The sequence below is a fragment of the Acinonyx jubatus genome, chromosome A1, assembly GCF_027475565.1.
Source record: "Acinonyx jubatus isolate Ajub_Pintada_27869175 chromosome A1, VMU_Ajub_asm_v1.0, whole genome shotgun sequence".
Taxonomy (NCBI): domain Eukaryota; kingdom Metazoa; phylum Chordata; class Mammalia; order Carnivora; family Felidae; genus Acinonyx; species Acinonyx jubatus.
In genome coordinates this window covers 229058932-229075529 of record NC_069380.1, presented here as the reverse complement: position 1 = coordinate 229075529, position 16598 = coordinate 229058932, and the positions used below count along the sequence as shown (strand labels likewise).

The 16598-nt window shown below is 46.5% G+C and overlaps 1 protein-coding gene across 5 annotated transcripts in view; it reads right to left on the bottom strand.

Annotated features, from left to right (window-relative positions):
* Nucleotides 1-16598, bottom strand: part of SEMA5A (semaphorin 5A) — a 472280-nt gene that overhangs the window by 147184 nt on the left and 308498 nt on the right. The gene's annotated exons all lie outside the window — the stretch shown is intronic.

The window sequence follows — 16598 nt, the reverse complement described above, 5'->3', positions numbered from 1 at the left end:
TCCTAAGTGGCAAGGAATCGCCCGCACGATTCCACACATAAGCATCCTGAGTTAACACAGCACCCAGTCACAGGACGCTAATGCCATCAAAACTGGGCAGTAACTTTTGCAATAGACTTTTAAAGCAACATATACTAGTTTATTTGTATATCGTGACATGCTCTTCAGAAAGAGTGGGACGGGGGCGCCTGGGTGGCTCAGTAGGTTGAGTGTCTGTCTGACTTTGGCTCAGGTTATGATCTCACAGTTCCTGGCTTTTTGTCCCATGTCGGGCTCTGCACTGACAACCTCAAAGGTCAAAGAACAGTAGACTCAGTGCCTGGAGCCTGCTTTGGACTCTGTGTCTCCCTCTGTCTCTCTGCCCCTCCCCTGCTTGTGCACTTTCTCTCTTTCTCTCAAAAATAAATAAATAAATGTACAAAAAAAGAAAGAGTGGGAGAAAATGAGATGAAAAATATGCAATGCGATTCAGAACATAGGAGCACCATGGTACCCTGTTTGTGTACAAGACAACAAAATTCTTTGATCTTACTTGTACACGGGAGTATGACCGACATAATTTATGTGCTTTTTTAGCGAGAACTTTAAGATGGTTTTCATTTGTGAAAACTGAAATAAAAACTGAAACTATCAGCTTAGTGTCCTGAATTAGCTTTAGCAATTCCAGTTACTATGGTGACCATGTAACTGTGAGAATCGACTCTGATTCTCTCATTTCTGGGTTGCTGGAGAATCCATATAGAAGAGCGGAGTGTGTTGAGATGGGGTCACTGCCTTCCAGCTTCCTGGTCTCATAATTAGCTTAAAAATAGGGATTCAGAAAGGACAAAATTATGGCAAAACCTTTACTCAATCGCCAAGCTCATGAAGAGTTTAAGAGTCCTATAGTTTGTCAACCGAATTTCATATCTACCCTTCATAGTGTTATGTTCATAGCTTCTTGTTTGAGCCCATTGATGATAGAAATGATATCCTTTCAGACACGGACACACCCTAACATTTATCTTTATACAAATTCTAATAATCAAGTTTGATTCTTACCCTTTTTTTTTTCAATATATGAAATTTATTGGCAAATTGGTTTCCATACAACACCCAGTGCTCATCCCAAAAGGTGCCCTCCTCAGTTCTTACTCTTTCCTCTATTGCTAGGAGCTTACTATTCAATTAGCCAGTGTCTCAATTTTATAGGGCCATTAAGATAATATGGCGATAAACCTTTGTGTTCAAAATAAATGGAAAGCTACACACAACAACTGTATCCACAGGGACATATTTCAGGGACAATTAGTTTGGGGAGGGGGCAATTCAACTGGCCTTGGACTTTGCCAGATCCAATTAGATTGTTCCAGCAGACATGTTACCGGCACGACGACTAAAGTATGTTTGGCCACAAGCCAACCCATTACTAGTAACAGTAAGACACACAGCAGGCCCACCTCCAATGTGCAATGCGGACACTGATTGAGAGGTGGCATTGACTACACTACCATCCTGTCCAGAAAGCTGTTGCCAGTTTTCAAGTAACACATATATTGGATATCACCCCCGAAGGTCTCACTTTAATTCAACTTTCCATTGTAGAGCTGTAACAATATTCTTTAAGTTGTATAAGTTGTACATGCAACGTGTCCTCCTCCCCAGTCCATGATATTGTTAAGTCATTTAAGCACATGAAGTAATAAAGAACTCAAAAAGAACTGATTTTCATTTATAAACTGCCAAACACGCTATTATGTTACAGTTGCTTTAACCTGAAATGGATAGAAAGAAAACTGGACTGCATTGCAATGTGGGAGATGGAACTCAGTTACATCGTCTGTACGGTATGCTTTAATACCGGAGAGAGATGCTCACAAAGCAGGAGGATACACATCTCTGACCGGTGTTCTGGGAACACACAGCCAAATATTGGGGGGCTTTTTGAATCTGTGTTTACCGAGGCTCCAAAAGAGAATTACTCATTGAAGGAGACCCCAAAAGCAAAGATATGGAACAAGTGCCAAACTGTATTTGGTTTCTGAAGAAAACATTCACCCACATGTTTAATTCGAAAGGGAAGACTAAATCGTTTCAGAACGCATCCTGCACCCAGGCACTCCAACCAGGTGGTACGGTTTGATCGTTGTACTAAAAACAAAACAAAAAAAAGCATCGTCCCGATCATCATCATCAACAACAAGGACCACAAAGCTTATCTAAAATGGAGAAAACAGGGGCGCCTCGGTGGCTCAGTCAGTTAAGCGTCTGACTCTTGGTTTCGGCTCAGGTCATGATCTCATGGCTCATGAGTTCAAGCCCTGCCTCGGGCTTTGCGCTGACGGTACGGAGCCTGCTTGGGATTCTCTCTCTCCCTCTCTCTCTGCCTCTTCCCTGCTCATGCTTCCCCCCTCTCTCTCTCTCTCTCTCTCTTTCTCAAAATAAATAAATAAATAAAAGATAAATAAAATGGAGAAAACAAAGAAAGAAGGTGGAGGACTGGATGTGTCCAGTCTAGGGCCACAGTTACTAACACATGTGGATGAGGTTGGGCAAAGTCCACAGGATTTATGAAAACACCCTCACGGAGACCTACTCCTGCTACTGGGCAAAACAGAATGGAAACCAGAGTAAATGTCCCTAGGAAGACTTGAGCAAGAAAATGAGAAGAGACAAAGGTAAAAGTGATCTTTCATGGTTTCTTCCAGTCAAGGTTGAGTCTATTAATCTTAAAAAACAGCTACAGAATGCTAAGGCTCCCATGCCAGGCTCTATGCTCGGTTCTTCATATTCCTCTGCTCATTCAACTCACAAAAACCATAGAGGTAGGTGCTGTGTTATTACTCATTGGTAATCTGTCCAAGCTCACACAACTAGCAATGGGCATGGGGTGGGGGGTTATGTCCTGGATCTGGACAGTCTGACCACAGAGCGTAGGCACTTACCATTACACTACACTGAAACAAACAAACAAACAAACAAAAACAATGGGCTACGAGGGAATAATTGACTCTGCGTTAACCGTATTCAAGAATAAAAGTTAGTGTTCTGGAAAATGCTTTAGAAACCAAAGCGGGGAGCAGGTTTTCTCAGAAAGACAAATGCCCAGATGAAACTTACCCTGCAGCTATCAGGGACATCAGGAATGACACAGGGAAGGAAAAGCAGGAGGAAGGAGGCAACAATCCAAGGGCTTATTAAGCAAGAATCCTGCTGGGAAGCGTTTGTCCGGCTCCAGAGATGCTATTTCAGATGGCGCCACCACCGCCCCAGAGAGCCCGCGAGTGCCTGTTGGGGCATCGAGGCCACGTTCATAGTCTGCCCCACCGGACCACGTCACTCAGATTTCTGCTCGAAGGGGAAGACTGGGTAACACCATGCAGACTGGCCCACAGCCTCCTCTTCCCACAGAGAACCTCCACCATCTCTCCAAACCACCCTGAAACAATTCTGCGATAGGATGACAGAGCGCATTTTAGACAGAAATGCCCGAACGCATTATTTCCCGCCGAGAAACTGGGGAAGAACTTGTGTTCAATGTGTAGCAGACGCTGTTCGCTAACCCAGCACAGGCTGCGGGTCAATTTAGTCAGGGAGCTAAGCGACCCTTGGAGACGCACCCTGCCGTCCTGCAGTGGTCCTTCAGGATGGGGATGGGTCCCTGACTGTGTGAACTGCCGTCAGATCAGGAAGCCCCGTCTCCTGGAAAGCAGAGCCCTTTGAAAGTCGGCCAGCATCCTGCTCCTTCTCCAAAGACAATACAAAAGCAGGAATCGTTGTTAGACAGACAGCCACGTCTCTCTCCCATTTGCAGATATCAATCTGGAGGCAGGGGATGTTTGAATCTCACCAGGCGCTACAACAAGATGCACATTGTTTCCCTCCCATTATTTAAGTTCTGTCTCTTGTTAAAACGCAATTCACCACAAACCAGTGATCTGTCGCTCCTGAGTGAACTGAACAAGTCATAAATCAGGCCCTGCCTTCTTGTCTACAATGAATGTGAGTGCGTGAAAGAGAGATCTGAGCGGTCCTTTATTCTTTACTGTCATTAGAGCTCTACACGACTAGTAGGTGTGCTGCTAATTCAGAAAAAAACCGACATGAGTATATGTCAGCTTACCATAAATCTATGCATTGGAGAAGCTGGTTTTTGTCTCATGCTTAGAAAACATACTGAGTTACGGATTACAGAGCATGTTACAAAATCTCTCACGTCGCAAGAGGAGATATGGTTCGTGATAACGGGACTTTTATTTTCTACATTTACTTATTAGTGGCCATGCAGATAGGGGTAAGAGAAGAGATTCATAATAGAATAAACATGAGTAATGAGAAGAACAAAAGCTTCAACATTTTCGAGAAGATCTGGACCATGTAAGATCAGATGCTGAACGTCAGTATGGATCCTTCCTTTCTATATTCTTTCTATTGCAACACCTACTGCATCAGGCTGGAGGTGCCTCATGTTCAGGAGTGACCAGATCATTAGCAGTTTCTTCATATAGAAATATTTCTTGGGGCACCTGGGTGGCTCATTCAGTTAAGCGTCCGACTTCGGCTCAGGTCAAGATCTTGTGTTTCGTGAGTTCAAGCCCCGTGTCAAGCTCTGTGCCGACAGCTGCTTCAGATTCTGTGTCTCCTTCTCTCTCTGCCCCTCCCCCCACTCATGCCCTATCTCTGTCTCTCAAAAAAAAAAAAAAAAAGAAATATTTGTCCACATTGACGAGAATGGATGTGGAAGACAGGAATTCTGATTTTCCAACTCTACAAAAATGTTACTAGAATCACAATCTATCATAAATCCTTTCTCAATCAAAGGCCACCTTGCAATACACTTGCCCAAGGCAGACTAGAAAATGCCTGGGCATGGGGCCCATGTGGGTTGTGGCTCTACCCATCCCAGATTGAAACCCTGGGCTGGATCAAAGACATCTGGAATGCTCTTTCATCCTAGATGACAATTCAGGGCCCAAAAGACCTACTTCGCCATAAGGATTAAAGAGACTGGTATGTGGTAAGATCCCAATAAATGATGCCTACATCATTTCATCACCTTTGATGTCCCTCTTAATAACTTATATTTAGTAGAACCTCACATAATGATAATGAATTATCAAACATGCAAATGCTAAGCTTACAGGTGATCAAAATGTAGGAAACATAAAGCCATGTCGAGTTTTTAAAATAGCAAGCTATTCCACAAAAAGAAAAGGAGTTAGTGGAAACAATCTTTAGACGTGACATAGTGAGCCAGATATTTTTAATTCCCTGATTTTGGGGGGGTCAGTCACGACCCAAACCATTTTCATATATATATTCCTAAATTCCATACACTCTCTTACTAGGCACCTCTCCCTTTGTTACAGCTACATGAAAATGTGCTGCAGAGTGTTCCAGAGTAAACTAATTTCATCTAGGTATTTAGTAAGCATGGATAATTAAACTAAAATTAAATGAAATTAAGCACAGTGTGGTTTAAAAGCCACTGAGGTGCTAAAGCTTTCCCTAAGATTTCCAGTAAAAGACAGACATACAGATGGGCAGATAATACATGTCTGTCTGTGTATGTATGTGTGTATGTGTATCATGTACATGTATATACATATAGTATTGAGGCATATGTATATATGGCTCAACACTTCCACCTACTGGCTGTGTGAACTTAGCCAAGTTATTTAACAGCACCCTGTTCCCTCCCTTTTAGAAAGGTGGTTAACGATGCCCAATATGTATCACTGGGGGAACCAAAGGCAATGCATGCCCACTGCCTAGCGCCTAATGGCTAATCATCAAAATACAGATCACCATTTGCATCTGTAAATAAAAAATATAATAAATATACATGTACGTACAAAATACATAAATTAATATTAACACACATATTGGTAAACATTATCGCCAGTATTTATTGAACAAGCTCAATCACAAGCTTTGCATTCTGTATATCAAATCAGGGTCTTTGTTCCCATCAGCAGATTTGGCACGAAACGCCGAGGTGCTGTAGACAGAGCCTTGAATGCCAGCACTCCTCCATCACCAGGCACGTACCACCTACTGGGGGGACCGTGCCGGGCACTGGGTGCATAGACGTGGTAAAGTGACAGATACAGCCCATGCCCTGGGGGACAGAATGAAGAAACAAACAACAGACACCGACAAGTCATCACAAGGACGACAAGAACAATGGGGGTGAATTCAAGGGTCAGAAAGGAGAGGACCAGGGAAAAGGCAGAAGTCAGGCTGGGAGGGGACACCAGGCCAAGAGCTGGAGAGGACCCTCAGAGCGGCCAGGAACGGGACGGACCAGTGTTGGGATGAAGGAATCAGGAGACAGGAGAAGGGCCAGGACAGCAACCCAGCAAACCCAAACCCAGTTTGCATTTCAACTGCCACTGGAGAGGCACCGAGGGGTTTGAAAGAGAAGTTCATGACCCACTCTCCTGTGTGTGCCCCGTGGTGGCAGTGTGTCCTTGGTGGTCACTGAGAGCAAAGTGAGCCCCGGATCCCCAGCTCCTTCAGTCACTGAGCACGTGGCAGGAGGAAAAGCCTTGCCTAAAACTAGAAACGTGGTTCCGGCAAACTTGATTCCTTCTTTCTTCAAGGGGAACATGACCTGCTGCAAATGTGTTATTTCTGTGGGTTTGTGGAGTCACACAAGAGCCGCTAATAGCACGGGGACCTGGGCCGTCTCTCCCCAAAGGTCTGCTCCCTCCCCGTGAGCACGCAGCCCGCCAGCCCAGGACTCTCGAGGAACTCTCCCCGGACATCTGCACCCAGGATGCTCTTGGAACCCTCCCCGGTCAGCTGCACCCAGGACTCTCCCGGAACTCTCCCTGGACATCTGCAGGGGCTTCCTTAACTGGCTCTGGTCTCCATGCTCTCGCTCCAAGGGACACAGACACCCTTGAGTGTTCTTCACTCCGTTCTAGGCACCAAGCCTCCGCAGCCCTTCTCCTCGAAGCATCTGCCACATTACACGCTCCTGGGCTCGATTCGTTCAGACTGACTGTGCGAATATGGATTTCTGAACACTTTCCAAGCAGCAAGTTTCAATCTACCAAGTTCATTTTCTCCTGATTATAGTCAAAGCGGCGGTCCGCTTCTCTTAGTAATGGGTCCTTTCACCTGAAGAATCGTGAATGAAAACTTCGGAATTTTTAAAAACTGGAACATTAACTTGAATTTAAAGATCTCTGGGGCGCCTGGGTGGCTCAGTCGGTTAAGTGCCCGACTTCGGCTCAGGTCAAGATCTCACGGTTCATGAGTTCGAGCCCCGCATTGGGCTCTGTGTGGACAGCTGGGAGCCTGGAGCCTGCTTCGGATTCTGTGTCTCCCTCTGTCTCTGCTCTTCCCCCACTCACACTGTCTCGCTCTCTCTGCCCCTCCCCAGCTCTCTCTCTCTCTCTCAAAAATAAACATTAAATAAAAAACAAAGATCTTAGAAATATTTTAATGCTTAATTGTAATGCTTAATAAAATAGTTTTAAAGAGAAAAACCGGTGAGAGCTCCCTGGAGGAAGATACCGGGCTGTAAGAGCGTGCAGTTAGAACGCGTATACTTGAATGACGGCGTGGTCTTTGTCTCCTGAGCTGACACGGGCCAGGGCAGGGCAGAAACCCAGAGCACAGAGTCAACCATCCAATACATAGCAGTGGATTATAAAAAGGTGAGAAGCCACTGAGTGCATACAAAGAGTTTAACAGAATAATATGGAGGCAGATTTGCCGAAATACACAGACCTGGGGATCTTATAAACAGGATGACAATATGACTTATGAGCCAAAAGGGAGCACTTTTGAGAGGGACAGGAAGTGATGTTATAATCACGCCAGGAGTGATCCGCGACTGTTGCAAGGAAACTGCTCGTGATCTGTAGACACTACAGTGAACCACCTTCCCGCCTGGTTACATAAGCACTAGCATTTTCTGTACAATACATTGTATTCTCTATAATGGGACGGAATTCCTCTGTGTGGATTTGTGTTTCGTTTATTGCAGGTCTCCATATGACTTAGTGTATACAGTTGGTGCCTTTGGCCAAAACATACCTTGGCAGGGGAGAGAAGGGTTCGTTCATCCATTCTCGTCTGAAATGTGTACATTGGAAAGTCCAAATGACTGACTGGCAAATACAGAGCTGTCCCCACAAGACGGAAGGGAGCCGGCGCTCCCCTACTTTCCGGCATTCAGCACAGAGACCCATCAGAGCACGACACTGCTTTCAAAGAGCCGCAGAAGAACAGATTCCTTCATGTCACTTACACTTTTGTGCCCATAAAAGACTGTTTGAAAACACGTCACAGACTCTTCTGCTTGAGTTTAATAATCCCCGTTCACCTCATCTCCTTTCTTAAGTTTTGGCAATCAGGAACCCCTCCCAACCTTCCTTGGGTCCTCCTATCCCTCTTGTGTGCATAAAAATGTGGACATCTGGAGAGACGCGGAGGCAGGTTATGACGTTGGTGTTTCCTAGGGTGTGGATTAAATGTGGAGGGCAGAGGATGCCAGCTCTGGTGTGGGTCTGTTTTCAAATCCTGGCTCGTGGACACATCAACAGCGTGGCTCTGGTTCGGGGGGCTGGTCCCTCTGACCCCCACTTGCTCCTCTGTAAAATACCAACAACGTCGTCTCCCTTCTACCTGACAAGTTACAGCCGCCATAACCCCATGAAGATAATCAACCCTTTGTGTTCACCACACTATTTCCAATATACCCGCACCCCACACGAGATGGGCAATTGACCTGACGTCTCACCAGTTAGAAAAGGCGGCTCATCGCGCTGGGTCACATGTCACCTCACGGCTTGTGTGCTCTAATTGCGCTGGCTCACATCTCACCCTACTGCCCGTGTGCTCTAAGCCCACTACTCATCGTCCTCTAGCAGCTGCAACGTCACACGTTAGGTGACAGGCTTTAGCCAGATGCTTGCACAATATGAGGGTAGACTCTTGACTATACAATCGTGATTTCTGTTCTGGCTTTACTAAGCTTCTTTTCCTTGATAAAGACTTCACTGGGGCGCCGGGGTGGCTCAGTCGGTTAAGAGTCCAACTTGGGCTCGGGTCACGATCTCACAGTTCGTGAGTTCGAGCCCCACGTCGGGGTCTGTGCTGACAGCTCGGAGCCTGGAGCCTGCCTCTGATTCTGTGTCTCCTTCTCTCTGCCCCTCCCCTGCTTGCACTCTGTCTCCGTCTCTCAAAGATGAATAAACATTAAAAAAATAATTTAAAAAAAGACTTTACTTTTCCTACACAACTGTATTTCATCCCTAGGCTCCACTTGTCTTTTTTGGGCTTGTTCTGTGAACGCTGCTTCCATTTATGAGTTTCCTGCTCAAGCAAATGTCGTCCATCCAGGGAGCCCCTAGGGCAGATGATTCACACCCTCAGGGACTCTGCTGTGGAGACACTGCCAAAAGCAAACTCACTGTCCCCAGGACGAGCCCAAAAGAGTCACTCTGACCTGGTCATGCCTGGCTCTCGGAGACACGGCATCTGGTCCCAGAGTAAAGCGCTGAGGTCCTCTACAGGCACCTGTCTTCACGGTTAGGAGAAACAATTTCTCCTCGAGTTCGGCACAGAGGGGATTTTGTCCCTCCAAGTAGATTATCGTTAATCATTAGGAGGTAATCATTGTATTTTAAGGACCTCAAACAGTCTATTTAGTGGGTGAAGAACATCATTAAAGGACAGTATTTCGAACCAGGAAAAATTACAGCTGTTACAAAAAGTGTTTTGTTGGCTAGAAAACATAAAACCTCCTATGAAATGACATTGTTAAGATGGGAAGTCCTGTGATGTCAGGCCCGTCTGCTTCCACATGAGGTCATGGTTGGAATCCACAGAAATAGAAGGAGCTGCGGATCTCATCCGGGCAACCCCACAGACAGGCAAGCACCTCCCCCCAGAGAAGGACAACGCGAGGGTCACCGAGTGCTAATAAGATATGTCCACGTAGGTGTCCATGCTGAGTTATTGAGGCTTATTTATTTGTTTGTTTGTTTTTGAGAGAGAGAGAGAGAGAGAGAGAGAGGGAGAGAGAGAGGGGGTGGGGGAGGGGGAGGGGCAGAGAGAGAGGGAGAGAGAGAAAATTCCAAGCAGGCGCCCCACTGTTAGTGCAGAGCCCAACTTGGGGCTTGATCCCAATACCCTGTGATCATGACTTGAGACGAACTCAAGAGTCTCATGTTCAGCCTACTGAGTCACCCAGGTGCTCCAAGGCTCATTTAGGAATTAGTTTTTCCAAGTTCTTACCAAGGTTTTTGGTTTTTTTTCTATATGAAAGCACATAGTTCCCTTGGAACCCACAAACTCAATTTGCATGCTATTAATTTGAAGATTTCATTTTCCCCCTTTTCATATGTTTACTGTTTCCCCAATTTCATTGCCAATTTCTTAAAGGCAAGTTTTACAGCTTCTCTATTTTAGTCATTGACCATTAAACATTTACCATCCTTCCTTACAGTAATCATTTAATAAGCGTTATTAACGATTAGTATTTTAATGCATCAAAGCTGTTAAGGTCTTTCTCTAAACACATAAATTTGTTCTAAGAGAGATTTGGGCACGAGGGGATAAATCTGATGTTGAAACTTACATTCATTACCACACACATAACTCAATGCTTCAAATTCCTCCAGAACACCATCCAATCGATCGCATTGCCTCTGACAACTGACTGAATAAATAATGGTTGAAAATGAGTGTCTAAATGAGAGACAAAGGAAGAGTTTTTTCAAATGTTTGGGACTGAATCAGTTTCAAACATACAAATCTATTTTTTTTTTAAATTCTGGGTTACAAGTCGTACGGCATGTTCCCATGGGGTAACAACATCATTCCTATTTCTACTATTTTGAAACGCGCTTCTCTCCCAATCATTCAACAAATACTAACAGGGCATCAACTGTGTTTCAAGTACAAAGTGAGATAACCCAGCGCTTGAGCAATTCAGAAACTTGGGGGTGAGGGGTGGACACAGAAGCCAATGACTCATCCAATAATTCATTCATTTAAAAAATATTTATGGGTGTCGGGGCACCCAGGTGGCTCAGTCAGTTGAGGCTCTTGATTTTGGCTCAGGTCACGATCTCACAGTCGTGGGTCATGAGATCAAGCCAGCGTCAGGCTCTGTGCTGAAGCCTGCTTAAGAGTCTCTTTCCCCCTCTGCCCCTTCCTTGCTCTCTCGCTCTCAAATAAGGAAAAAAATTTACGGTGTTTACTATGTGCCAAGCACTGTTGAAAGCATGCAGGACACATCAGTGAACAAAACACATTAGCCCAGCCAATGGGGAACCTCCATTCTAGGGGAGGAAGGAGACAAGCACTAAATGGCATAAGAGTTAAGGATAAAAGCTGAGCATGGTAAGGGGGACAAAGCGGGCAAGATGGGAGAGAGCATCACTCCAAATAAAGTGATCGGGGGACGTCCCATAGAGAAGCCCCATCTGAGCAAAGACTGGAAGGAGCTAAGCCAGTTGGCCAGCTGGATCTTGGGGGGTAAAGAGCTTTCTAGATAGAACAGGAGCCAGCAAACTAGTCTTCCGGCCAATCCTACCCACTAACTATAAATAAAGTATTATGAGCACGCAGCCACCTGTGATCAGGTAAGCACTGGCAATGGCTGTGATGAGGACAGAACTGAAAAGCTCCAATGGGGACAAGGTTGACTGCAAAGCTTGAGATGTTTATTCCCTGGCTCTTCGCGGATCTCTGGGAAAGAGCAGAGAGCCAGCGGCATGTTGCAACATTTAAGAGGCCAAAACAGAGGGAACAAGGGGGGGGGAAGGAGTGAGGACACAGGAAACAGGAGGCCACAGGTCGGGCTTCGGCCTTCTCTGCAGGTGGAATGGGACTCTGTGGGTTTCCGGCAGGAGAATGTCCGAGAGCTCCAACACAGTCCTGCGTCATGCCAAGAAGGGATGGGAGGTCCAAAAGAAACTCTAACTAGAGCTAAGAGGGGCCAGGATCAGGGAGGAGGCAAGGGAAGTGAGGACTGCATGGGTAGTGTGTGCAAAGGAACATGATGAGGAAGGCACGCCCTTCACACTTGCCCCTCAAGGACACCAACCGTGCACATGGAGGAAGTAGGAGGAGTCGGGGCAGAAAGAGCAGGGGCAGAAAGAGTAGGTGCAGCCGGACCGCACAGGCTGTGAAAGAGAGAAGAGGCAAACCGGGTGAAAGTGTCCGTAGCCAGCCAGCTCCCGTGCTCCACGCCAGCCCTTGCTGAGAGAACGTCTCACCAGCCGGGACTTGTTGCACAGGTGCAGGGGTGCAGCTAAGACACCCCTTCATTGGGGTACACTCACAGTGTTGGGGGTGTAATAAGAAACCGTATCTGGAAATCTGGTATTTGATCCAAGGGGCTTAACTTGCTCAAGGAAAATTGCTGGAACTATAGCAGGTGCTTGTGCTAGGTCCCTGGGGACATTCGAGGCTTGGTGGGTCCTTACTCAGGGCTCCTTGTATCCTGGCAGGAAGTGAGCCTGGACAGCCCAATGTCACCATCTGGCTGAACATAAACCCTGAAGCACAGAGGTTCCTGAGAGGCCGGGTGGCCAAAGGTCCCTGGCCTGTTGTGCTCTGTCTACATGTCCTGAAATCCTAAAGAACATCCTTTGTGCCTGTGTGCTTAGACCGGTGCGTCAGTACACTTGTTTCTGTTAAGACTTCACTATAGTCCTTAGAGGGAATAGTTCCGACTCAGAATAAGCGAGATCCAATCCATTTCAGTATGCTGCCTAGGAGGGGGCACTCCTGCCCCAGAGATCATGGGATGGAGGAGAGAGGCACCGTGGACAGAGAAGGTGTAAGTGGACGCAAGGAAGAGACAGATGACAAATAGCTGTCCCTTTGGTAAAGCGAAGATAGCACTGTGTGCTTAGTCAAGGAGACTAACGAGTGGGCAGAGGATGTACCCACCCCTAGCACAGACGGAGAGGTAGGACTCCCATCAGAAATAAGGTGCAGGAGCTTAAGATGTCAACATTTGAGCATTTCCTGATCAGGGCACCGTTAGAGCTTGAATAGGATCCGCCCCTCCCCCCAAAAAAGAAATGTTGGAAGTCTTCACCTTCAGTACCTGTAAATGCGATCTTACTTGGAAACAGGGTCATGATAGATAGGATTAGTTGAGATGAGGTCACACTGGAGTATGGGGGGCCCCTAATCCAGTACGACCGGTTCTTACATGAAGGCGGCCAAGTGAAGACGCAAAGATACACAGAGACAAGACCATGTGAACTCAGAGGCAAAGACTGGAGTGATGTGGTCCTAAGCCGAGGGATACCTGGGGCCACCAGAGCTGGAAGAGGCAAGGAAGGGTCCCCTCCCCGAGTCTTCGAAGACCACCAAGTTTTCCCGATATAAAGTAACTAGCTGAACTATGGAAAGGGCCCCGTCTGTGTGTGGGCAAGTGGTCCTGGGCACAAATTGATCCCCAGCACCGAATCTGAACATAAAAATTGTGCCGATCGTAGTTAATAGGTACTATCTATCTTCCACACCTCGCCTGCTGAGACCCTTCTCTCTCTCCAAGCAAAAATGTTGGCCCAAACCAAAGAATCTCTAAAACAAAGAAGCGAGCTCTGGTTATCATCATATGTGAGTAGCTGTTAGTGGAGTGACCGTCTGAGATGTGTAAGTCATAAGCCCTGTTGCTTTACTTCTGTGAGTGAGCATCACGAAACCGCATCTTCAGTCAAAAGGCCCCGGGATTCCCACGCCCCAAAGTGGGAGCTTGAATGTGAAGGGAGCTGCCTGCCGACCCCACGTGAGAGGCTTGTGCCTCCTCAGCGGGCAGGTCGTGGTCTGTACATTCTCCACCGAGCACACCAGCTCTGGGTTTCCCAGCACACCCGCTCACCACTCGTGCAAGTAAATCCAAACCTCTGATCTCCATTTGTCCCCTCCGTGCCTTGATTCTCAATCAGCTGAAAACTCTGGAGAGGAATGTAAGAGCCTCAGTGAACAGGTCCCTAAAATCACAACCGGAAATAGGACCCCTTCTTGATACGGCAGCACTAACTCTGTTTTCAGCTTGTTTGATAAAAAGATGGAAGTCCTCCCTCGAGAGGAAGAAATCTAAGGCCATAGCAAAAACAAAAAACAAGAAAACAACAACGAAAAAAGGAAGGGATAACAGTTACAGCAACGATCTCAAATGAAGAAGGAAAATCACTCTGGAACACAGCGGAAAAGAACTGAGACAAGGGTGTCTGGTCAAGAAGGAAGGAGAAGACGGGATGTAAAGTATGGATTCCAGGCAGGCCAGTGAGGACAGATGTCCCTGCATCCAGGCAGGCCAGTGAGGACAGATGTCCCTATATCCAGGCTCAGTGTGGGGACAGACACAGAACTGTGTGCGGTTTAAGGGCCAGAATCTATCCTGGATGAAAGGTCAGTTGGAGCAGAAAACCAGGGTCAACCAGGAGTAGAAACAACATCTTGGGGTTCAGTAGAAGGCGGCAGTGCCCCAACAGGACACAGGAGATGGAAGCAACACTCAACACGCAGGAACTCTCTGCTCTCCGCCCCAAGATGGGGGGCCTTCCTTGGCGGGTGGGTGGGGGTGGGTGGAGCTGAGGGCAGCAGACCATTTGGTGTCCCAGGGACGAAGATGAGAAGGTGGGCTGAGGGACAGTTCTACCATGTTTACCTCGGACTTATTTTCCATCGCTGCAGTTGTTGGATTAGATCACGTATAAACAGCAGCACATTTGAGGAACCCAAAACATTACTCAGTATGTTCGACAAATAATGACAGCGTGCCTACAGTGACTATGGTAAGCAGTTAGGTCCCCCTCTGCCCTTCTCAGGTCACCTGACGTTCAGACAGCAAGGGTTCCGCCCAGACATTGACAGAATCGGACCATGTGATCAGCCAGTGGGTATCTGAGTCACGTGCAAAGGAACAGCCAATGTTTGTAGCTCGTGCCGTGACCTGAATTATGTTTCCAGGATATTCTTCAGGGGGTCACTTTTGGGGGGAAAAAAAGAGAGACGGTACATGGTCTTCCTGATTGCTTTTTACTTTGTTTTGAACGAACTCTAATTACAGTGCCTTTGGTTGGGGGCAGGCAATTTTGATTTTTCACTGGAAACTTTGCTTGGCCAGAAAAATCAACAAATAACTAGAAAGAGGAACTTTAAGCTCCACAGATGAAAGCTTCAGGGCCTGAAGGGGACTGAAACCAGTTCAACAAAAATAATGTTAATGAAGAAAAGCTAGTTACGGCTTCAGTTTAGGAAAACAACTCATGTTGCCCTCCGGAAGCACATTACTGGAAGCACATTCAAACTACTGGAGAAAGTTGATGAGGACGTTCTCTTTTCTACAAGGGGGTTCTTTAAAGGCAAATTGATGGTTGGTTTGACTACATTATTTGGCAAAATGCTTGCGTCCTGTTTGTATACACATGTACACATAAATACACATAAATGATGAGCCTAAGCCGGTGATTCTCAACCACAGGCACCACCCCGCCAAGAGAGATTTGGAAAGTTCTGGAACTTTTTTTATTGGCACAATGAGGTGGGGGGAGGGAATGCTATTGCATCTAGTGGGTACCAGCCAGAGATACTGAGAACCACCTTCTGATAACGAGGACGGCCTCCCACCACACACATCAAAGAATTATCTGTTCCATGGGGCGCCTGGGTGGCACAGTCGGTTAAGCGTCCGACTTCAGCCAGGTCATGATCTCGCGGTCCGTGAGTTCGAGCCCCGCGTCGGGCTCTGGGCTGATGGCTCAAAGCCTGGAGCCTGTTTCCGATTCTGTGTCTCCCTCTCTCTCTGCCCCTCCCCCGTTCATGCTCTGTCTCTCTCTGTCCCAAAAATAAATAAACGTTGAAAAAAAATTAAAAAAAAAAATTATCTGTTCCAAAACGTCAATAGTGCGGAGGTTGGGAAATTCTGGTCCCCATAATTTGCTTGTACTTGACAAAAGGCCAGTAAATCTTCATAGAACTCAAAAGCTCAAAATAAGAAAAAGTATAATGGTAAGCTCAAAACTTTGTCTTCGTACAAATTGTCAGAGGGATGACAGGTGGTACATGGATCTATCCATTTAACACTGTGTGTGTGTGTGTGTGTGTGTGTGTGTGTGTGGTCACATTGACACATGAACATACACACATACAGAGGGATGAATTTCAGCTGGCACACATGAGGATATCGTACGAGGTCAACCTCTATTCAGATGGTTGGTAGCACCTTCTCTCTGCTTAGTGAGGAGGTGACCAACTTCTTCTAGTCCAGGATTGAAAGGATGTCTTCTAGGGTCTTCTAGGGGTTTCTGGTTTTGCAGAAAAGAAAAGAAAAGAAAAGAAAAGAAAAGAAAAGAAAAGAAAGGAAAGGAAAGGAAAGGAAAAGAAAAGACAAGACACAAGGAATACGGCCTCTTCTCCTATTGGATATCGTCATATCTGGATGCAGTGCCTGAAAATGGAGTGCTGACTACCCATCCACCCCCAGCAGAGCCAGCCCGAGTACCACACGGAACACTGGACGGCAGGGACACATCAGTGACGAGGCTGGGGTGCTAACTGACTCTCGAGCCACTGAGGGAAGGAACTCTGAAGACACCTACCCCAAAGTTCTATTTGTGTGACTTGAC